Source organism: Ursus americanus, chromosome 2 (genome assembly GCF_024610735.1).
Source record: "Ursus americanus isolate L20-20 chromosome 2, mUrsAme1.1.p, whole genome shotgun sequence".
In the NCBI taxonomy this organism is placed as follows: domain Eukaryota; kingdom Metazoa; phylum Chordata; class Mammalia; order Carnivora; family Ursidae; genus Ursus; species Ursus americanus.
Genome location: NC_142128.1, coordinates 99,319,875 through 99,339,940, shown reverse-complemented (window position 1 = coordinate 99,339,940; position 20,066 = coordinate 99,319,875). Strand labels below are relative to the sequence as shown.

General features: G+C 54.3%; 1 protein-coding gene across 5 annotated transcripts in view; it reads right to left on the bottom strand.

Moving 5' to 3' along the window:
- The window catches only part of CNIH3 (cornichon family AMPA receptor auxiliary protein 3), a 338,644-nt gene that overhangs the window by 135,361 nt on the left and 183,217 nt on the right, over positions 1-20,066 (bottom strand). The gene's annotated exons all lie outside the window — the stretch shown is intronic.

Genomic DNA, 20,066 nt, shown 5'->3' with positions numbered 1-20,066 from the left:
ACTCTGAAGTCCTAAAGCTCCCGGCTTTCAGGAGTGATGTCCTCACCCCTCCTGAGTCATGCACCTGTCTGTGCACCTGGTGTGTCTGTGTGCGTCTCCGTGGGCCTCTCTCCACACAGCTCTACCAGTACAGCACCTGGTAAGCGCCGGCAAACTCACCACTTACTCAACAAATGTGCACTGAGGCCTCCCGGCGAGCCTCAAACATGGGGACAGGCACTGGAGGTGCCGATGGAGCACCACCCCACTGCTCCCCAGGCCAGTGAAAGGGAGCCCGGCTGAACAACAGAAGGTACACCACACTTAGTGGTAAGCAAGCCTGAACAACAGGCAGTTGGGAAACCAAGGCAGGAACGCTGCCCAGCCACAGAAACAGGACACATCATGGGCCAGTGCCAGCCTCCGCCACCTGTCATGGGAGCAATGGCCACCGCCTGACCGGCCAGCCTCCCAACTCCCCCCAGCCCGGCTCGAAGCCCACTTTACCAGGAGCCTCAGAGATCCTTCTGAAATATAAGTTAGGTCATGTCACCTCTTTGCTCCACCCTACAATGCTTCTCCGCTTCTAGAACAGGACCCACTCCTTACAATGACCTCCACGGCCCTATGTGACCCGGCCTACCTGCCTTCCTGATCCTTCACCCCACATCACTCCCTTGCCCACTCAATCGAGCCAGACTCACCCCATTGCTAATCCTCACACCCAGCCTGCCTGTTGCTACCTCAGGGCCTTAGCACACGCCATCGCCGCGGGCTCCTCCTCATCTGGGAATGCACGCACGGTCACCTCCTCAAAAGAACCTGCCCTCTCGGCCCGGTGTTGTTCTGTTCGATTCACTTGAAGTTCTTCATAGCACTTATCATCACTGTCTGAACATGTGTTGATCACACATCTGTTTACTGATATACCGCCTGTTCAGCACGCTCACGACTCCCTCCCCCGTGCCTGGACCCGCGGCTGGCATGCAGTGGCACTTTGTGCTGGGTGAACGGTCAGTGTGCATGCAAACACAGCACCCCCGAGCTGATTGTTCAGTATGCAAAACCAGCATGGCACTGACTCCGCGGTCACTCAGCAAGTCTCAGGTCAGTGCTCTGCCCCCCACACCCACAGGTGGGAGCCCAGCCCCAGCCGGTGCTTTACGGCATAAGCAGCGGGTCCCCCAGGGCTCAAGTACAGCAGGTGAGTGCTCAATCACGGCTCAGCAATTCAAGCTCGGACTGTCCAGGGTGGCGGGTGAGGCCCGGCAAGAGGCCCAGCCATGAGACCAGGAGATGTGAATGGAAACTTCCATGACTACTAGTCAAACTTCCATGACTACTACTCATTCACTCGACACTCGCCATGTTCAGGGTCCATGTGCTGGGGGCACAGGAGGTATAGAAGGGGAAGAGCCATCATCCCTGTCTGTAGGCACCTTCCATCCTGGTGTGGAAAACACATGTTGGGAAAGGGAAGAATGTGATACCAGGAGCCACAAGAACCAGTGACTGGAGGTCTTGGGTCTGGGAGGGCTGCCCTGGGGGAGAAGGGTCATCTTCTGGCCTCACTACTTCTCTGGAGGGTCTGGGCAAGAAACAGTAGCAGTCAGGACAGGATGGGCAGAAGGGACGGAGCCACGGATGAGCTTGAACAACGCGTAGGAGGTCCCACCTGCAGAACGCAGCAGCCAGTCCACGAGAGCCAGCAGGAGGGAGAGGACAAACCCATCACTCCAAAGTCCTGCATGGCAGGCGTGGGCTCATACACAGGAGGAGCACTGGAAGGGGAGGCGTTCTGGGGGGGCCAGGAGCCCAGCACTGGCCAGCGTCGCAAGTGTCTGTGGGACCGTTAGGCGCAGGGCTTGGTCCTCACAACAGGGACCTGGAGGCTGAGGAAACATGGCAAAGGAAATTTGGACTGCCTGGTGGAAGGCGCTGAGCGGAGAAGGCGGGGCACAGAGTCCAGCGCTGGGTCTGGGGTCCCCCAACATGCAGGACAAGGAGAGAGGGAAGAGCCCAGGAGGCCAAGGAAGGGCAGTGTGAGGCCCAAGGTGACAGAGGCTGGCATCAAGACTGGCAAGTTCACGTTGGAGGAGAAAGGACACTGAACTCAGTGGTGAAGAAATGCATGCTGGCCTGGGGCACCGATGTCCCCGCTGCGTCCCTGCCACTTAGACACGTGTGTCTGCAAAGGGTAAGCCTGGGAACGCCGAGGGGCCAGGGCCTTCTTCCTCAGGTTTGTTTTCGTGAAGGCACGTGACAAGCACAGATGACATGGGTCCTGCCCCTCACCTCGCCTGGTGACACAGATCCCTGGATTGCCAGAAACACTGAGCTCCAGCCAGCAGCTTCCAGGCGAATTTCCAGAATGCAAACAGTCCAGGCACAAGTTGGAAACAGTGCATGCTCTCGGGGGCAGTGCTGCCTGGTGTCCCAGGGTCGGCACTGACAGTCACTCATCCACGGGTGCCATGGGATGCCCCCGAGGCTGGCACATCACTCCCCCGTGGCCAGAGCCCCTCTCCATCCACTCCTGCTGCGGACCTAGGGGCCCACCCCTCCCTCCTGCACTGGGGCTCCTACCCTCCAGCCAGTGTGGGGGCCAAAGTGGCCCAGGGGTGCAGTCCCCCTTCCCTCCACCTTGCATCTGTCCCGCTCCTGCGAAGCAAGGGTGCTCCTTGCAGATAGCAGGAAACACCTCCTCCAGCTCCCAGGACCTTTCACGTTGTCCCCGGGGCCACACAAGGAGTGTGTCACAACAAGGCAGCTCTCAGTGACTCTCAGGAATGGGAGGGCCAGAAGTACACACTCTCGTGAAGCTGTTTTGATGGAAAATTCCAGAGGAGCTCCACTGAATGGCAGGGCTACCAGGGTCATCCCGTGTGCCCCCCAAGCTGGTTTCAGGATGCAGCTGTGACCTCAAGGAGCCCAGGCCTCGTACAAGCCACTCAGAAGCAACAGGACACGAATGCTAAGTGCTGCAGACCAATTAAAAGTTGCGTTGACAGGAGAGACGCGAGCCTGGGCCAAATTGCTGAGGTGGGCAGATTTCCTCATGGGGAGCAAACAGCTCCGACTTGGCTCCTTTCCTTCCGGAAAGCCCGACTACATGTGTCTATGTGGGATGATGGTGAATTTTGCAGAGTACGAGCTGAAGCTCAGAGATGCACCAGGAACTTGGCCCCGACTCCATACGGCCCCTCAGTGACCCCACGGGGCTGTGCCCCTGACCTCTGATCCCAGCAGGTTTGCAGGTCCCCAGGGGAGCCCCAGACCTGCACACAGCACGTGCAGGCGGGCGACCCACACGAGCCAGAGAGGCGGGAGCTGCGACGTCAGCAGCTGGGCTGTGATTGTCAGAACCACGCACCCCCTGCAGCGATGGGCTCGGTGCTGGGTTTGGCTTTTTGGTAAAACCAGAGACACATTCTGAAGACACCGCGCGGTGATTAGGTTCCAAATCTTCCGCTGCAGAGGAAGGAAGGCGTGCGTCTTGCTGGTGAACATGCCGCGCACCCTGACGACAATGATGCTAGAACGTGGCGCGTCTTCAAGGAGCTTTAGGAGATCCAGTGACTCCGTGAAGATTTGTCAGTGTTAACCTCTCAGTCAGGGCACAGCCCAGACACGGTGTGGCAGCTGGAGAAATCCGTGAAGTTTGGAAACAGGATAAAGCGTTCCAGAGTTTTCAAGGTGGTTACCAGAGCAACCTCAGGGACCAGATTCTAAAATGTTCTGCTTTAGAAACCAGAAAGCCAGAAGTGAAACAACCAAATAATAAGGTACACATCAGAAATCCTTATAAAGATGAGCATTTTCTCAAAACGGGAAATAATTCAATCTATGAGCAATATTTTGACCATGAAAGCAAACAGATTTCAAAGTGAAGTCCCGGAAGCCTGAAAGGTCCTCTCTCACTGGGGTCTCCTCTCCACTCCTGGGTACGTCACACGTTCCCTCCAGCCCTCACGCCTCATCTCTTCAAAGGACATCCCCTCACGTGCGTGCAACACACACTTGTGCAGAGATTGTCACAATTCCACGAGCCACGTCCTACCAGGTGCTCCAAAGGCTGGACAACTTGCTGATGCCATCCCGCCTTCAGGACGAGGACGATCCGGAAGACAGATAGATACACAAACACAAGGTGGTGGGAGATCCTGTCGTGACTGCAGGGTTCCCACCATGATTGCACATCAGAATCCAGAAATGCAGATTTCCAAGCCCCACTTCAGAATTTCCAGAAGGTGGGGCCCCGGGATCTGTAGTTCAAATGCTGTGCTCACGACTCAGATGAGCAACCAGGTTTGGAAGCAGCTGGTAAAGGTGAGGGGGGAGGAGCTGACCCAGCTGACAGGACAGGTACAGGTGTCAGGAGGCGGTCGGGCTTCAGGCGAGCCTGGGAGTCTGGGAAGGTCACGGCTCTTCTGCGGAGGGAGCGCTACCTGGCAGGCCCGGGGTCAAGCAGGACAAACAGGTGGGGGGGGGGCCGTGAGGGTGGGCAAAGGCGCGGGGACGGAAGTGACACGCACACACCAGCGTCAGCAGAAATAACCCAGCAGGGTTGCTACGGCTGGAGCAGAGCAAGCTGGCGTCTGGTTTCAGAAAAATCAGTGAGCAAACCTGGGTTCTGAAGGGTAAAGAGATAAAACTTTAAGTTGTGGGGGTGGGGGCGCCTGGGGGGCACGGTTGGTTAAGCATCCGACTCTTGGTTTCAGCTCAGGTCATGATCTCACGGTCATGGGATCGAGTCCTGTGTCGGGCTCCACGCTCAGTGCAGTCAGCTTCATATTCTCTCCCTCTCTCCCTCTCTCTCTAATGAATAAATAAATAATCTAAAAAAAAATAACAGTCTAAGTTGGTTGCAGTGGGAATGAAAAGCAAGAGATGAAGAAATATTACTTAACATTTTTAGACATGGCTTTATTTCAGAAGGGATCGTAGGTGGCTCACCATGTGTTAATTAATCATGACATGTTTGTCTCAGTACGGCTATATTTAGCAATACCTAGGATAATGTGTAATTTATTCCTGTTTTTAAACACTTTTCTTTGGATTTGTTCCATTTCCTACTTTGGGGAAAATGCAATGTTATAACATCTCACCAGCAGAGCGTCTCCTGTGTGCTAGGACTGCATGGGTGTTACAGGGCCCATGAGGCCAGAGAAGGCATAGCCCGCAAAAGGAGCCGAACACGCAGACCGGGCTTCATTATGCAGAACGACCACAAGGAATCCAATAGGACAGAGAAGGTAGAGGGTATTTCTTGTTTAGTGGATTAGAGAAAGCTTCGTGGAAGAAACAACATCTCAGTGGGAACTAAAAGATAATATTTTAGCCAACAGAGAACATTCCAGGTGGTAAAATAGTATAAGACAAGACACAAAGAAAGGAAATCATTGGGGAGCCTGGGTGGCTCAGTCAGTGAAGTGTGTGCCTTCGGCTCAGGTCATGATCCCAGGGTCCTGGGATCAAGCCCTGCATTGGGCTCCCTGCTCAGCGGGGAGCCTGTTTCTCCCTCTGCCCCTCCCCCTGCTCATGCTCTCTGTCTCTCAAATAAATAAAATTTTTTAAAAATAAAAAGGAAATCACAGGGCAGTCTCACACATCTCTACTTACAGTATTTGGCACAATCCCCAGCACACAGTAGGTACTCAATAAATGCTGGGTGAGCAGACAAGTGTTTGAAAGGGAGTAGATCTCCACAGAGTGCAGAGAAATCACAGACAGCTTTAGACGCACTGCTGAGTGTTGGTCATTTGTGCTCCAACATGGGGACCCGGAGAAGGCTTTGGGATAAGGTGGTTTTACCTGATCAAGGTTTGCTTAGATCATTGGCACAGGGTGAATCCAGGAGGAGGACTGGAAAACAGACCAAAGCCCAGGGGTGAAAAAACCCAGCTAGTAAGCTACTGCACCAGTCCAGGCAAAAGAAGAGGGTCTGAGCTCTTAAGGAAGGGACTTGGGGAGGAGGGTTGTAATTCACGATGCACGTGGGAAACAGACCCTGCAGACGGAGGACAGGGGTGGTGGTAAACCTGAGAGACACGGAGACAGTGTCTCCATGGTAATCAACACGGGGCACCTGGAAGAGGAGGTTGGAGCCAGCGTGTTTACAGCTGAATGAAGGGAGAACTCTGAACCCTTCAACCTCTCCGCATTCCTGCTTCAACCAATAAAATAAGAGTTTCCACCAGCCATTTCCACATCTTGGGGAAGCACCAGGGAGGAAGCCCGTGCCTGGCTTCTCTTGCTCCTGTCCCTAAACAGCACATATTCTCTGCCCAATCCTGCAAGCATGTGGCAGGTGCATGAGCTCAGGGCCTAAAGCCTGCCTCCGCACCAGCACAAGCCTGGAGCCCACCCCTCTCTGGCACTTTCTGCATGTGTGTGTGTCTGTCTGTCTGTCTGACTCTGTGTGTCTGTGTCTGTCCGTCTGTCTCTCTCATACTTGAAGGTACTGGAGTCCTGTCATGACTGTCCATACAGCTGGCCAGTGTGACACTGTATTTTAATCCTCATCTAGACTTTTGTGTCTGTTCTCAACTGGTTCAAACCCACAGAGGTGGAGAAGTGTGATTCTTCAGCACTTCTAACCCCAATGCAAGACGTAGAACCAGGTACAGGTGCTCATTAGATGGTCAAGAATGCTCACCTGGAATTCCAGAGAGAGAGAGCAGAAGGTACAGTTTGGGGGCGGCTGCAAGATGAATGAGGACAGAAGCCCCAGTACTGGGGGAGCGGAGCCCCGAGGAGGCAGAACCTTACGCTCAGATGCGCATGGTGCGTGGTGACGCGGGAGGGGAGGGTACAGGGGGTCTGAGGAACACACGGCCCATCAGAAGGGTCATTGGCCACCCAACTCCAGCAGATGGCTACCTTGAGGAAAATGGTTCTAATATTGCCGGATCTTGTGCATCTTTTCCCAAAAGCAAGCTGAAAATTTGGATTTTTGTGTGAATTTTTCCAATGCTTAAAATATTAAATGGGTTGAAGAAAACAAATTTGCTGTCCCCATATGACCCACAGGTTGCTGATTGCAACTCTCAGGACAGAACAGGAAGAAAACGAGGCCAAGGCCAGGACCCAAATGGACACCTGTGTCTTTGGCGTGGGGCTGGGGGGTCAGGCAGACAGAGGTGCGTGTGCACAGGACAGAGGGAAACTGCCCTCTCTTGCTGGGCGGCCAGAAGGGAGAACATGCCCAGCAGTGTCACTCTACAGAGAGCCAAGGGGGATGAGAATGAATGCTTTGGGGTATTGGAGTTGGTCATCGAGACGTCAGTGGTGACATTCAAGATATCAGTTTCTGTGCAATGAAAGGAGCACCTGTCACCTCACAAGCAATTCTCAGATAAGTAAGAAGTGCAGGCAAGGGTGTTCATGGCTCTTTCCAGAACCTGGCAACATATGAAAGAAGAACCATGTGGGCTGGTAGCACAAAGGGTTACCAAGGTCAATGACATTTTTAGGACAAGGAAGACAAGCTGTGTTTGAAGAGCCAGAAGTTACTCGGGAGAGAGGGAGCTAGTCCGGACACGCTCCAGAATGAGATGGAAGGAGACAGAATGGAGGGAGCCCACGGAAGGGGCAGCTAGCCAATGTGGCAGGGAGGGGCACTGAGATAGGACCAGAGACAGGAGGGCACCAGGTAGAGCAGGACAGAGACAGGGAGCCCAGCGCCGGTGCCCCACTTACTCACAGCACACGGGGTCACTGCTGGGAAACTGCAGGATAGCTGGGACTTAGGGAAGCACAGAGTTGGGGGCCCGCGATGGGGCCGCACAGGCCATGGGGCTGTGGGAAGCCAGCGCCAGCCGTAAGCAGGAAGGTGTGGCCCAGGCCAGCACATCAATGTTTTACACAGGAAACAGGACATGAAGTCCCCTAATGACGGCCTCTCAGCACCCCCGCTGCTCTTCACACACCGTGGGGACCCTGAAAAACCAGACTGACTCAGAGATTCTTCAGAAAGATCACTGTCCTGAAACAAAGTACAAAGTCTGTTCTAGACTAAAGAGACAACCAAATGGGGATGCATGATACTTGACTAGATCCTGAATGTTTTTGCCTTAAAAAAAAAAATAAAAAAAAAAAGCTATAAAGCACTTTAATGGGGAGAAGGGGAAATGACCATGAACTGTAATCAGACGTCGTCACCTGCGTCCCTGGGTGCAGCCACGTGTTGTGGTTATGCTGGCGAATGCATTTGGGGGAAAGAAACATAATGTGTGCAAACGAATGGTCCCACCAAACGCGCGTGTGCTCCCACACCGGGGAGGGGAGAGCAGACCAAGCACACGCGGGTCTTGCTGAAGGCTGTGTGGGCATGCATCACACTGCTCTTCCCACAACCCCTTACACCTGACAACCTCCCTCCCCGAGAAAAACGTTCTAAGTGCCCATCCAAACCTCCCCACTGCCCTGGAAACTCAGAGGGTGGGGCCGGAGCCTCGGCATTTCATGAAACCACCAAGGGGGTCTCCAACATGCGGGCAGCAGGAAGACCACTGTCCTGTTTCTCGTCGGAGCTGACCTCTGAAACCCTACCCCTCTGGGCGCCCCGGCTTTTTCTGACTGCTGGGGGTACCAGGAGATCCCGGGAGCTAATGCCCGGGTGCCTGTGCACCCCACGCAGCCCTGTGCTGGGGGGGAGGGCAGGGCCAACGTGGATCGGCCACCAGCCCCGCTGAGCCCCAGCAGCCAAGCCACCAACACGGCTGAAAGGCATTGGTGACCCTGAATGATGAAGCCTGTTTAGCAAAGGGTCTCACACTGGACTGCACATTAGAATCACCCCAGGGAAGTTTTAAAACTCTTGATGCCCAGGATTTATTCCAAACCAATTAAGTCAGAATCCCTGGGGACAGACAATAGTTCCTGAAATTCTCCAAGTGATTCCAGTGTGCAGCCAAGTTTGAAAACCCGTGTCCTAAAGAGCACTTTGCAAGCGTTAGGTGTCACGGTTAATCATTACGTGGGCCGGGGAAGGACGACAGCCAGCTCTGGTCTCCTGCTGTCCTCGGGGGTCTTCACCAGGCAGGCTGCCTCTTTCAAAGATCCCCAATCCAGTCCTTGAGCTAAAAATAGAGTTTCTGACGTGATTTGTTTCTTGAAAGACAGAAGCTCATCTTTTTTTCATGAAGCATAAACACTCCTAGTATTTTCATGCACGCGAACTATCCCGCGGTTCCGCAGGACCCCGCTAGCTCTCCTGGCAGCCATGGGCTGGGTCCAGCGGTGTTGAGGCAGAATGAGATAAGCAGTTTAAACCTCCTCCACCCCAACACATGCACACACACACACACACACACACACACACACACACGAGCGCGCGCGCGCGCGCATGCGCGCGCACACACCTGTCCCTGCTGGTCTGCAGGCTTCCTACATCCGCCCCTGATGTGTTCTAACTGTTCTAACTTGGGGTGCTCACTGGATGGCCATGAACAGCAGGATACCCGTCGTGCCACGGGAGAGACCAGAGCTCTAGCGCACCGGACTCCGCATACGGTCGATACACCTGCCAGGGGTGCGCCTTCAGTCGGGTGCGGGGCTATGCCTCCCATGGCAGCTGCATGCATCACATCAGTGCACGCTGCAGGGACGTGGGGTGGGCGCCGGGACGTAAGCGACATCCCCTCTGCAGGAGGAGGACACCACTGGAACTCCCACATGTTTCTGGTCATGAAATAGTGGTGCGTGCACACCATCTCCTCTCCCGGAAAGAGTGCTCCAAACCGGCCTGGGAGAGAAGGTTCTCTGAGGGCAATGCGGGTCCCACAGGATCCTAAAGGCTCTGAAAGCCAGCAGGGGGCTTTGTGCAAAGGCTAAAGGCAGGTCTGACCAGCGATGTGCTTCTGGAGGACCAGGACAGGGAGTAAGAGGTGGCTGGCAGAAGGAAACTGCCTGCAGCCTCCAGCAGAGTCCCCACAGCCCGTGCACGAGAGGACCGGAGGAGGGGGAAGGAAGGAGGCGGAGGGAGGGTGGGATCCTAGTGTCTGCAGGGTCTCCCAGAAGCTCTCCGCCTTGGCACCCATTAGAATCACTTGGAGGGGGGGCTTTTGAAAACACTACTGCCCGTGCCCCCTGGACTAGTTAAGTAAGACTTTGAGCGGGCAGGGTCCCAGTACCCAGATTTTAAAAGCTCCCCTGTAGATTCAATTGTGCTGATGGGACTGGGAAACGCTGATGAACGAGAATGATGTCCTGTTGGGACTATGGACAGGAGCATCTGGCTGTGGAAACACGCACCCCCACGCACCCCTGGGGGCAGAACACATGGCTTCCACCTTTTGGGAAAATAATCTGGCAATTTTTTAAAGTACAAATTCATATACTCTTCAACCCAAAGATTTCACTCCTGGGATATAAAGTCACGAAGGTGTTCCCTGCGCGGTTACTGGTAGGGGCCAAACAAACAACACTGAAAACAGACAGAATGTCCATGAATAGCGATATGACTGCATAGATTGTGTGTAGGATGGCATATTAGGCCAGTTTCTGGTGCAAATTCATTCTGGTCTTGAAGATAGTTAGATCTATAGTAGTGGCTTAGAGGAGGGTCCATAATGCACAGCACGTGGGGAAGGAACAAGTCACCAAAAAACCCTCAATTTTTCCATTATCAGGAAAGAGAAACAAAGAAGTCAGCTCAGAGTGTGAGTGTATGAGTGTGTGAGTGTGTGTGTGTGTGTACGTGTGCATGCACCTGTCATGTTTGAAAGCGCGTAGAAACGTAAGCACGGGGACGCAGGCCCCAGCTGGGGCCGTGAGTTGGGTTAGAGGGTTAGGGACGGAGAGGGGTTGGGAGCTTGTTCGCGTTTCCTTCATACTAACTCAGCATCAGCATCATTTCCTAGTCAAAATGAGGACAGACTGCTTTTATAATTAAAACAAACAAAGGAAAACCAAAGAGCGAGCTCTGGGGTAAGGCTGCCCAGACTGGAGTCCGGGCTTGGGTTGCCAGCCGTCTGCCCTCATGATCCGGTCAGTGAGGGGGACCCGGGGACACTGCGTCAAGCACTTCACACAGCAGCTGGCATAGTCTCTGCCACTCATGGTAATGTAATAAACATCATCGTCACAGAGAAAACTTCTCCTCAGCCTCTAAGGACCAGCCTTCCACATCTAGGGAGGCGTGGCCCCTCCAGCAGAGAGAAAGGACCCAGGCCCTTCTCCTGGCCCCGTGCTGCACCTGGCCACCTTGCGCCAGCCTTGCCCGAAGCCGTGCACATCATGACTTTGCGTGTGGCCTGCACAGTGCCACGGGGGCGGGGGGGTGGGTAATGTGCTCCTTATGACTTCCGCCAGCCCCAGGATGGGTCGAGGTGTCCTGCTACCAAGTGACAATTTCTGGACAGGAAAGTGCCAGCGATCCCCTGGGAAGGCATGTCCTATAAACAAAAATAGTTATAATAATTACGTAACTTCAGCAAGCAACCCTTCCGCGAGAGCGCACATCATAAACCCGGGTTTGGTGCCGACCCGGGCCCACTGGAGAGACAGGAAGTGGAGCTTATTGGAATGGCGGGTGACCTGGGACTCCTCCTGCGGACACTTGACTCACTGCCTGGGCTCAGGCGGCTGGCTCTGCACGCTGCTCCTGGCCAGGGAGCTCCCCCTCCCTTTTGTTTGGAGCTTCTCCCCTTGAGAATGTGGGGGGCAATCTTTACACACTTTGCTCAGACTAACTTTGCTTTTCATTCTGATAAACATGCAATAAATCCTACAGAAAGGAGCAATGTCTTGTCCTCACTTTCACTGGATTACACCTGTGGGTGATGGGAAACTGCTGGTAAAATCCGAACCCAGGGGCTCACTACTCACTCTGTTACTCACCGGGGAGCAATTCAAGGGAAGGCCAACCCTTTTTCCTCACCAGGCGGATGTCATTTTCATAAAAACTCTTTTCTGGTGCACGGATCCTGTCCCCCAAAATTCGTACATTGAAGTACTAGGCCCCAGTACCTCAGAACGTGACTGCATTTGGAGAGGGGGTGTTTAAGGCAGTCATCAAGGTAAATGAGGTCATTAGGCTGGGTCCTGATCCAATATGACCTGCATCTTTGTAAGAGGACACTTGACGACACACAGAGGGATGACCACGTGAGGACACAGGGGAAGGCGGCCGTCGGCAAGGCAAGGGGCAGCCTCAGAAGGAACCAACCCGCCTACACTGGATCTTGGACCCCAGCCTCCACGACTGTGAGGAAATGAATTTCTGGTGTCTCAGTGCCCAGAAGTGCCAGGCCTTGCAAACTCACAGACAGAGGGCGCAGCACCTCCCGACGGCTCTCCTGCAGGCAACCTGCCCCCAACAGTCTCTTGAAATTGAGAAGATGCCTTTGGTCCAGAGCTCTTAGCCTGCACTTGACTTGGAGCCGAGGAGCCGCTGAGAGGGACAGCCGTCAGACCAGAGGCGCGTGGGGATAAATGCCGGGTGCCCCGGGGTGGCGTCGGGCGCCTCTGAGAACCACAAAGGCATGGGACTGTCCTGGGAAATGTGGACATGGGAACATGAGGACTCCTAGAAGGATAGGAGCCTGGGAGTCAGAGCCAGGTGACTCCACACCTGCCACCCGCGGGGTGGGGGCCAGGGAGGAACCCCGAGGCCGCCAGCAAAGCGCTCCTGGTCCCACGCTGCTTGCAGGGACAGTGCCGAGCCTGTAGCCAGGCGCCCAGACCTGCCTGCACCCACCACGCGGGGGAAAACCAGCAGGTGACCAAGCACTGCGCCTCTGACTTTCCCCTTCCCGCCCTCACTGCCTTCAAGTCCTGACCTTGGACCCTTGAGATACTTTATCAATTAACACGAAACAACCCAACATCCGCACATCAGTTGATGTCCCCGCCGTCAAAAAAGGGTCTGATAGCGTGGTGGCAGGTGTGAACGTCTAACTCACCCGGGAAGGGAGACACAGCCCCTCAAACTGTCACATCCCCCAAGGGAAAGAGCTTGGCTAAGCAGCTCCTTTATTTGCTTCCCACCCGGACACCAGTGGTACTGACATCACTCGAAGCGGACGCCCTGAGTGCGCTAGCCATGGTGAGGTCACCACGGAAAGGCCACAATAGCAGAGCTGTTCTTGTTGTGGGCTCCCCATCCACCCCCCTGCACTATAATCGGTGACCATTGTCCTCCACGATTTCATCATCGCTTAGACCATTTGGCAGACACAGAAAGGGAGCGGGATGGTTTTTCTGTCCCCTTATAATAATGGCACTTTGCATTTGTATGGCACATTGAACGTATTCAGTGCATTTCCCTGTCTACTGCCGAGTCTTACCCAAATGAAAGAAAGCTCCATGTGTTTTGTAATTGTCTGTGCCATAGAGACAGCTGAGGGATCAGAGCCAGTGAAACTGCACTGGAGGAGGACCAATGCCCCAAATTGCTTAAAGAATCACAAATCCCACCCAAGTGGCAAATGGGAGTCAGCACGATAGCGCGGTTAACCCGTGGGGGGCAGACACATCTGGAGTGTGGGAATCGATCCAGCACCAGCCGGGAGCCCCCAGAGAAGCTCATCTGAGTCCCGGGGGTCTCTCCGTCGATAGAGGCTGGTGCCGGGAGTTAACCGTAGAGAGAAGCAGAGACTAGGGAGCGCTACAGGGAACAAGAAACCCTTAGAACTGGGGAATATTGGCACATTTTGTGGCCTAGAAACGTAACCCAGAAATGTTTCTTGCTTTTTCAGCAATTGGGCGAAGGGCAAGAATGGATATCTGGAAGGGTGAGCATTTGTGTGTCGTGGGGCGGTGGGGGCGGGGGTTGAAAACAGAAGGTTTTACTCCTCGTCACATTGTGGAAAGGGGGCTTCTGGAAGCAAAGGTACACCAAGAAAAACAGGCTGTGTGCAGATTCCGTGCAGAGTCCTCCCCCAGGCATGACCCCCTCCCTGGAAGCGGGCAGCAGGCACTCACGCCTCGGGTCCAGCTCCCACCGGCAAGTTATCGCTTGTACTGGGGCACGGGTTAGGGAATTACGGCTCTCTACATCACACCCTGGGGGCTGTGCCAGTGACAACCCCTCCCACCTGTTTGGCCAGAGCCCAGCTTACCCTCCAGCTCCGAGATCTGCAGCCTCGCCCTGGGGGCTCCCCCAATCCCGATGCCCAGGCCGCATCCCACACTCCTGAGACAGAATCTCCAGGGGTGGGACCCAGGAGCAGCATTTTGTAAGCTCCCCAGGCCATGCCGATGCGCAGCCAGGTTGAGAACTGGTGCTCGAACCCCATCTGTTACCATGCTCACCCGCCGGGCAGCGAGGGACAATTCACAAGACAAAGCACATCACATCTGCCACTGGCCTCTCTCTGCTCCTGTCACTTGCCTTAATCCCTGGATCAGCAGAGAGAATTCTGCCACAAGCCATTATGTGGCCGCCAGTCTCCTGTTCCCTAATCCATTTAGCTAATTAACATAAAGCAGACACCATGCTAGACAACAGGGCAGGGACACAAATTAGGAGGGCATGATCCCTTCCTTCAAAAATACGAATGTGTAAGACATGTGCAAGGGACTCTAATATAAGGTATTGTGTGGTTGGGGCTTTGAGAGACTCTGAGGCAGGAATTCATAAAAAAGGCAAGATCCTTTTTAGCTGGACTGAGCAGGTCTCCACAGTTCTCTCTCTCTCTCTCTCTCTCTCTCTCTCTCACACACACACACACACACACACACACACACACACACACACCCATCCCCCTCAGCACAGGACACAGGGCCATGGACACAGCAGGTGCTAAATGTATTACAGTCGAATGAATGAATCAAGTCAGATCAGCACCCATTGGAACCAGCCAAGCCAACATCCAGGATGCCTTGGCTCCCCCATCCAGCCCCACGATGCCCAGACTTCTCCAGGTTAGCAACATCACCCTCACTTCTACCCCCCCACACACACACCCCTGCCCGGCAGGGCCCCTCCCCCCACCTCACTCGGTGCAGAGCAGTGGCCGTGTGCCCTGCACTGGCGGCTTTACAGACTGATTCCTCCCTGTGGTCAAGATCTGCCCCTTCTCTCTGGGATAAAACCCCTGATCGTTGGCTGAGCACAGAGCCCCCCCCCCCCCCAATAAGACCAGCTGTGTCCACTTGCCCAAGAGCTGGCCAAGGAGTTAAGTGGAGGAGGTGTGTGCACCTTCTGGTCCTTTCCCTCCCCCTCTACCCTGGGGCTTGAAGGGACAAGGCGGTGGGACACCCTTGCAGACCACGTGGACTGGGCAGGGGGAGCGTGGGTCCCCAGATGAGCCCTTGGGGCAGAGTCTCCTCCCACCACACCTCGTTCTGGACGGGCTCCCCGACAGAGCGAGCTCCCTGTGCCCTTCTCTGGCAGTGGATCCCACACGCATTACGCATTCCTGCCTCCCTCACCTGTGGCACCAGGAATTCCTTTTTACACTCTGGAGAGGAGAAAGGGGTTACGGAAAAGCAGCCAGTGATTTGGTGACTTCTCATAGCAAAACTACTGGGTCTATAAATCTGCCTAGGAGTTCAGGCTGTGAGACAGGCTTTGCCGATGGATGCAGGAGTGGACCAGCCTCCCTTTCTGGTCCACACAACTGTGGAGACCACGAGGGAAACCGGGTGCTTGTCACTCTTGGTCGGTGGCCTGCAGAGATGGGCCCCTGGTGTACAGTAAGAAGCTATGGAAGGCATGGAAAGTTACCGGTTCCCACAGTTGGAAACAGCAGGAGAGAAAGGGAGTGAGCGTGGGCTCTGGAGCCAGACCCGGGAGCTGGGTGACCTTGAGCAAGGACTTTACCATCTGCTGGAGGGCATCACTTTACCCAGCTCAGGGGAGACTCTGCTCACGGCAGTCCGGGGTCCCGCCACAAATCTACTGAGCTTGAACTGCCCAGGATGGGGGGTACATTAGTCAGGGTCCTCCAGAGAAACAGAGCCAACAGGGTGCACACACATGTGTGTGTGCATGCATGCGTGTGAGCACACGTGTGGTATGTGTGCACATGTGTTTGTGAATGCACGTAGTATGTGCATGGTGTGTGTGTGGCATGTATGAGTGTGCATGTGAGCACGTGGATATGTGGCTGTGTGTGTGTGGTGTGTGTGTGGGTGACTGTGAGTCAGCATGCATGGTATGTATTTGTAACTGTGTGTGAATGTGCATGCCATGTGCACATGTGTGTGCATATATGACTGTGAATGAGTGTGCATGGTGTGTGCATGTACATGTGGCTACGTGTGTGTGTGGTGTGTGCGTGTGTATGTGACTGAGTCAGCGTGCATGGTATGTGTATGTGACTATGTGTGAGTGTGCATGCCATGTGCATATGTGTGTGCATGGTGTGTGCATGTGTGACTGTGAATGAGTGTGCATGGTGTGTGCATGTATATGTAGCTATGTGTGTGTGTGTGTGGTGTGTGTGTATGTGACTGTGTGAGTCAGTGTGTATGGTATATGTGTGTATGTGACTGCATGCCGTGTGCACATGTGTGTGCACAGTGTGTGCAGCTCTCATAAAGAGCTTAGTCAGCTGCCCACACTCTCCTCACAACATAGCTTCCTTGGATACATGAGTCTACACATACATAAATAGAGATTTTTTCAGGGACTGGCTCATGTAATTGTAATGGCTTGGGAAGTCCCAATTCTGCAGAGTGGGCCAACAGGCTAGAGATCCTGGGAGGCCCAATGTTGCAGCTGAAGTCTGAATCGGCTACAGAATCCCCTCTTGCTTGGGGAGGTCAGTTTTTGTTCAACTGAGGCCTTCAGCTGCTTGCATGAGGCCCACCCTCATTATGGAGAGCAATCTGTTTTATTCAAAGTCCACCAATCTAAATATTAATCTCATCCACAAACACCCTCACAGAAACATCTAGAATAATGTCTGACAACATGTCTGAGTGCTGTGGCCCAGCCAAGCTGACACCTAAAATTAACCATCACAGGGGGTGGGCATTCAGGAATCCATATTTTCAATAACCTCTCTAAATGTGACATGAAGCACAGCCAAGTTTGGGGATCACTCTCAGTGATGCACCCCAAGGTCACTGACGGTTTCAGGCTCTCTCCCTCCACCTCCACATGGGTCGCTGGACTTCCTTTGTGGAGTGGAACCAGTCTTCCTCACATGGGACCACGAAGATGTTCCCTCCGCACACGGCCAGGACACAGCGGGCCGGGGCTGCTCCTCAAGCCCAGGGCTGCCTTCCGACAGACAGCCAACCTCTCTGGCTCGAAGTGCTTCTCTCTTGCCCCCGCCCACAGCAGACACAGTTCCCCAGACCCTGGGAGCTGCTTGTGAATCACCAGGACACCTGCTAACCACTCAAATCACCAGCTACATCTCACAGAGTTCCTCCAACATGGCCACCCATGAGACATCCATATGGGGCATTTTCCAGTAACAGCCGGACCCTCCCAAGCAGTGCGCCCAGTGGTCCCGCAGATCTGTCTCTTGCTTCAACAGTGTTTGGAAGGAACAGACCCAGGGATGCCAGCCTCTGACCACCCTCCAAACAGTTTCTCCAGCTGCAATTTTTTTTTTAAAGATTTTATTTATTTATTGGACAGAGAGAGACAGCGAGGGAGGGAACACCAGCAGGGGGAGTGGGAGAGGGAGAAGCAGGCTTCCCACTGAGCAGGGAGCCCGATGCAGGGCTTGATCCCAGGACCCTGGGATCATGACCCAAGCCGAAGGCAGATGCTTGACGACTGAGCCATCCAGGCGCCCCTCCAGCTGCAACCTTTGGAGCCATCTTCTCGCCCACCCAGTGCCTCTGCAACCAGCCAACACCCTATTTTGAGCCAGGCTCCTTATTACTGACCAGCCATGAGCTCCTGGATGTGTCAGGGTCATTCCACAGACGTGGAGGATGCTGTAAACCACCCGGTCCGCCCACGGGCCTCCCACACCCACCTCTCTCCAGGCTTCTATTTCCACCAGGAGGACGTGGCTCTGGAGGGCGTGGGCCACTTCTCCCACGAGCTGGCTAAGGAGAAGTGTGAGGAGAAGTGGACACTGAGCATCCCCGGAAGGAGGACCAGTGCAGCAGCAGGGTCAAACCCAAGATGACCGGGGTCACACCCTGGACACCATGAAAGCCGCCCAGGTTCTGGAGAAGAACCTAAGCCAGAGCCTTGTGGATTGGTGTGCCTGGGTTCTGGCCGCATGGACCCCCATCTCTGTGACTTCCCAGATGAGGAGGTGAACCCATCAAGAAGACAGGCGACCCCCTGACTCACCTCTGCAGCCAGGCCGGCCCCCAGGCTGGGCTGGGCGAGCATCTCTTCAAAAGGCTCACCCTCGAGCATGACCAGGAAACTCTGGAGCCCTGCAGCCTCTGGGGCATCTCCCCGATGCCGGGGCTTGTGACTGAGTCTCTCCCTGCAGCCATGTGGCAGCTCTTTAAGCCCCCTGGAGACCTCGCCCAAGCCCTGGATCATATGGAAATAAAGCTTTCTGCAGCAGAAAAAAGAAACCAAACGGGACCCTCCCAAGACCTACTATGACAGAACTTCTAGAACTGGTTCCTAAGCAGAGGTACCTTAGAAGATCTCCAGCAGGGGTGGGGGGACCTGGGTGGCTCAGTCGGTGAAGCATCTGCCTTTGGCTCAGGTCATGATCTCAGGGTCCTGAGATTGAGTCCCACATCGGGCTCCCTGCTCAGCAGGGAGTCTGCTTCTCCCTCTGCCCCTCCCCCTGCTTGTGCCTCTCCCTCTCTCAAATAAATAAATAAGATCTTAAAAAAAAAAAGATCTTCACAGGAGATTTTTTTTTTTTAAGATTTTATTTATTTATTTGACAGAGATAGACAGCCAGCGAGAGAGGGAACACAAGCAGGGGGAGTGGGAGAGGAAGAAGCAGGCTCATAGCAGAGGAGCCCGATGTGGGACTCGATCCCAGAACGCTGGGATCACGCCCTGAGCCAAAGGCAGACTCTTAACGACTGCGCCACCCAGGTGCCCCCTTCACGGGAGATTTTGATACACAAAGTGGTTAGGAACCACCAGTTCCACTAATGAGAAACACAACAGAGCAGCACACTATACCGTTTACCACTTCCTGACACGCTGCTCACACATGATTTTGCACAAGACAGACAGCAAAGCTTTCCTGCCAGTGGTAAGTGGCCTCCATGGGCAATTACTAGAAGTCCTGCGTGTAGGCTACAGAGCGGAGAACAGCAAGGCCGTGCTGCAGTGTTGTGAGGGTGCTCACTCACAGCTCAGGAATATGTCCATACCCCTGGCCTAGGAACACACAGGATCCAAATTCAAGGCACGGATCTATTGCAGATTTCTGCATGCGGCTGACCTTCAGAGCTGCCCACAAACAGAAGGAGTCCTTGAAGACCCACGGCGCGAATGAGGCCACCCCTTTGGTGGAAGGGAGCTAAGACCTCTGTACAGTTGTCATGATGGGAAGAACAGGTAGAGGCTGGAGGAATGGTGTGGAACTCTCCTCACGCGTGAGTCCACTACAGACGGTCAGACTGCCCGCCTTCCCTTCATCTATATGGAAAGACCACTTTTCACCAGAGAAAGGCTGATTTTGAAATGACCAAGGATCTTTTCCATGACTTTCACCAAGAACTGCAGGATATAAAAGTGGCAGTCTCATTCCCAGGCCTATCAGATGCCAAGTGGGCAAGGGGTCGTAGCCTGGGAGGAAAGAAAGACTCACACATAGTAAAGGCTACTCACAGTGAAACGGCCACTGGCAATGAGGTAGGGATTTTCCCATCCCAGCAGCCTGAGCTTGGCCCCTCAGAGGCACTCGTGAGAAGCAAGGTGTGGGCCCTGCCCCAGAGAGCTCACAGCTGGGTCCCCTTCTGTCCAGCCTCGGTGACCTCGGACTCTCAGAGGGGCTGTGGCCACACCAGCCGAGCAGCCCAGACACATGGCGCTGATGCCATCTAACCACTAATCCCTCAGGTCTCAGTTTGCCCAACTGAAAATGAGGGGTCTGGCCAGACGAACTCTAAGGTCCATTCCAGGTTTAGCATTTCATCTCCTGGTCACACACCGAACATCAGCCTCGGGTCCCACATTGTGCTAAACTCTGGAGACTGGAGGATGAACGAGACATTGGTGTCTACACACCACATCTTCT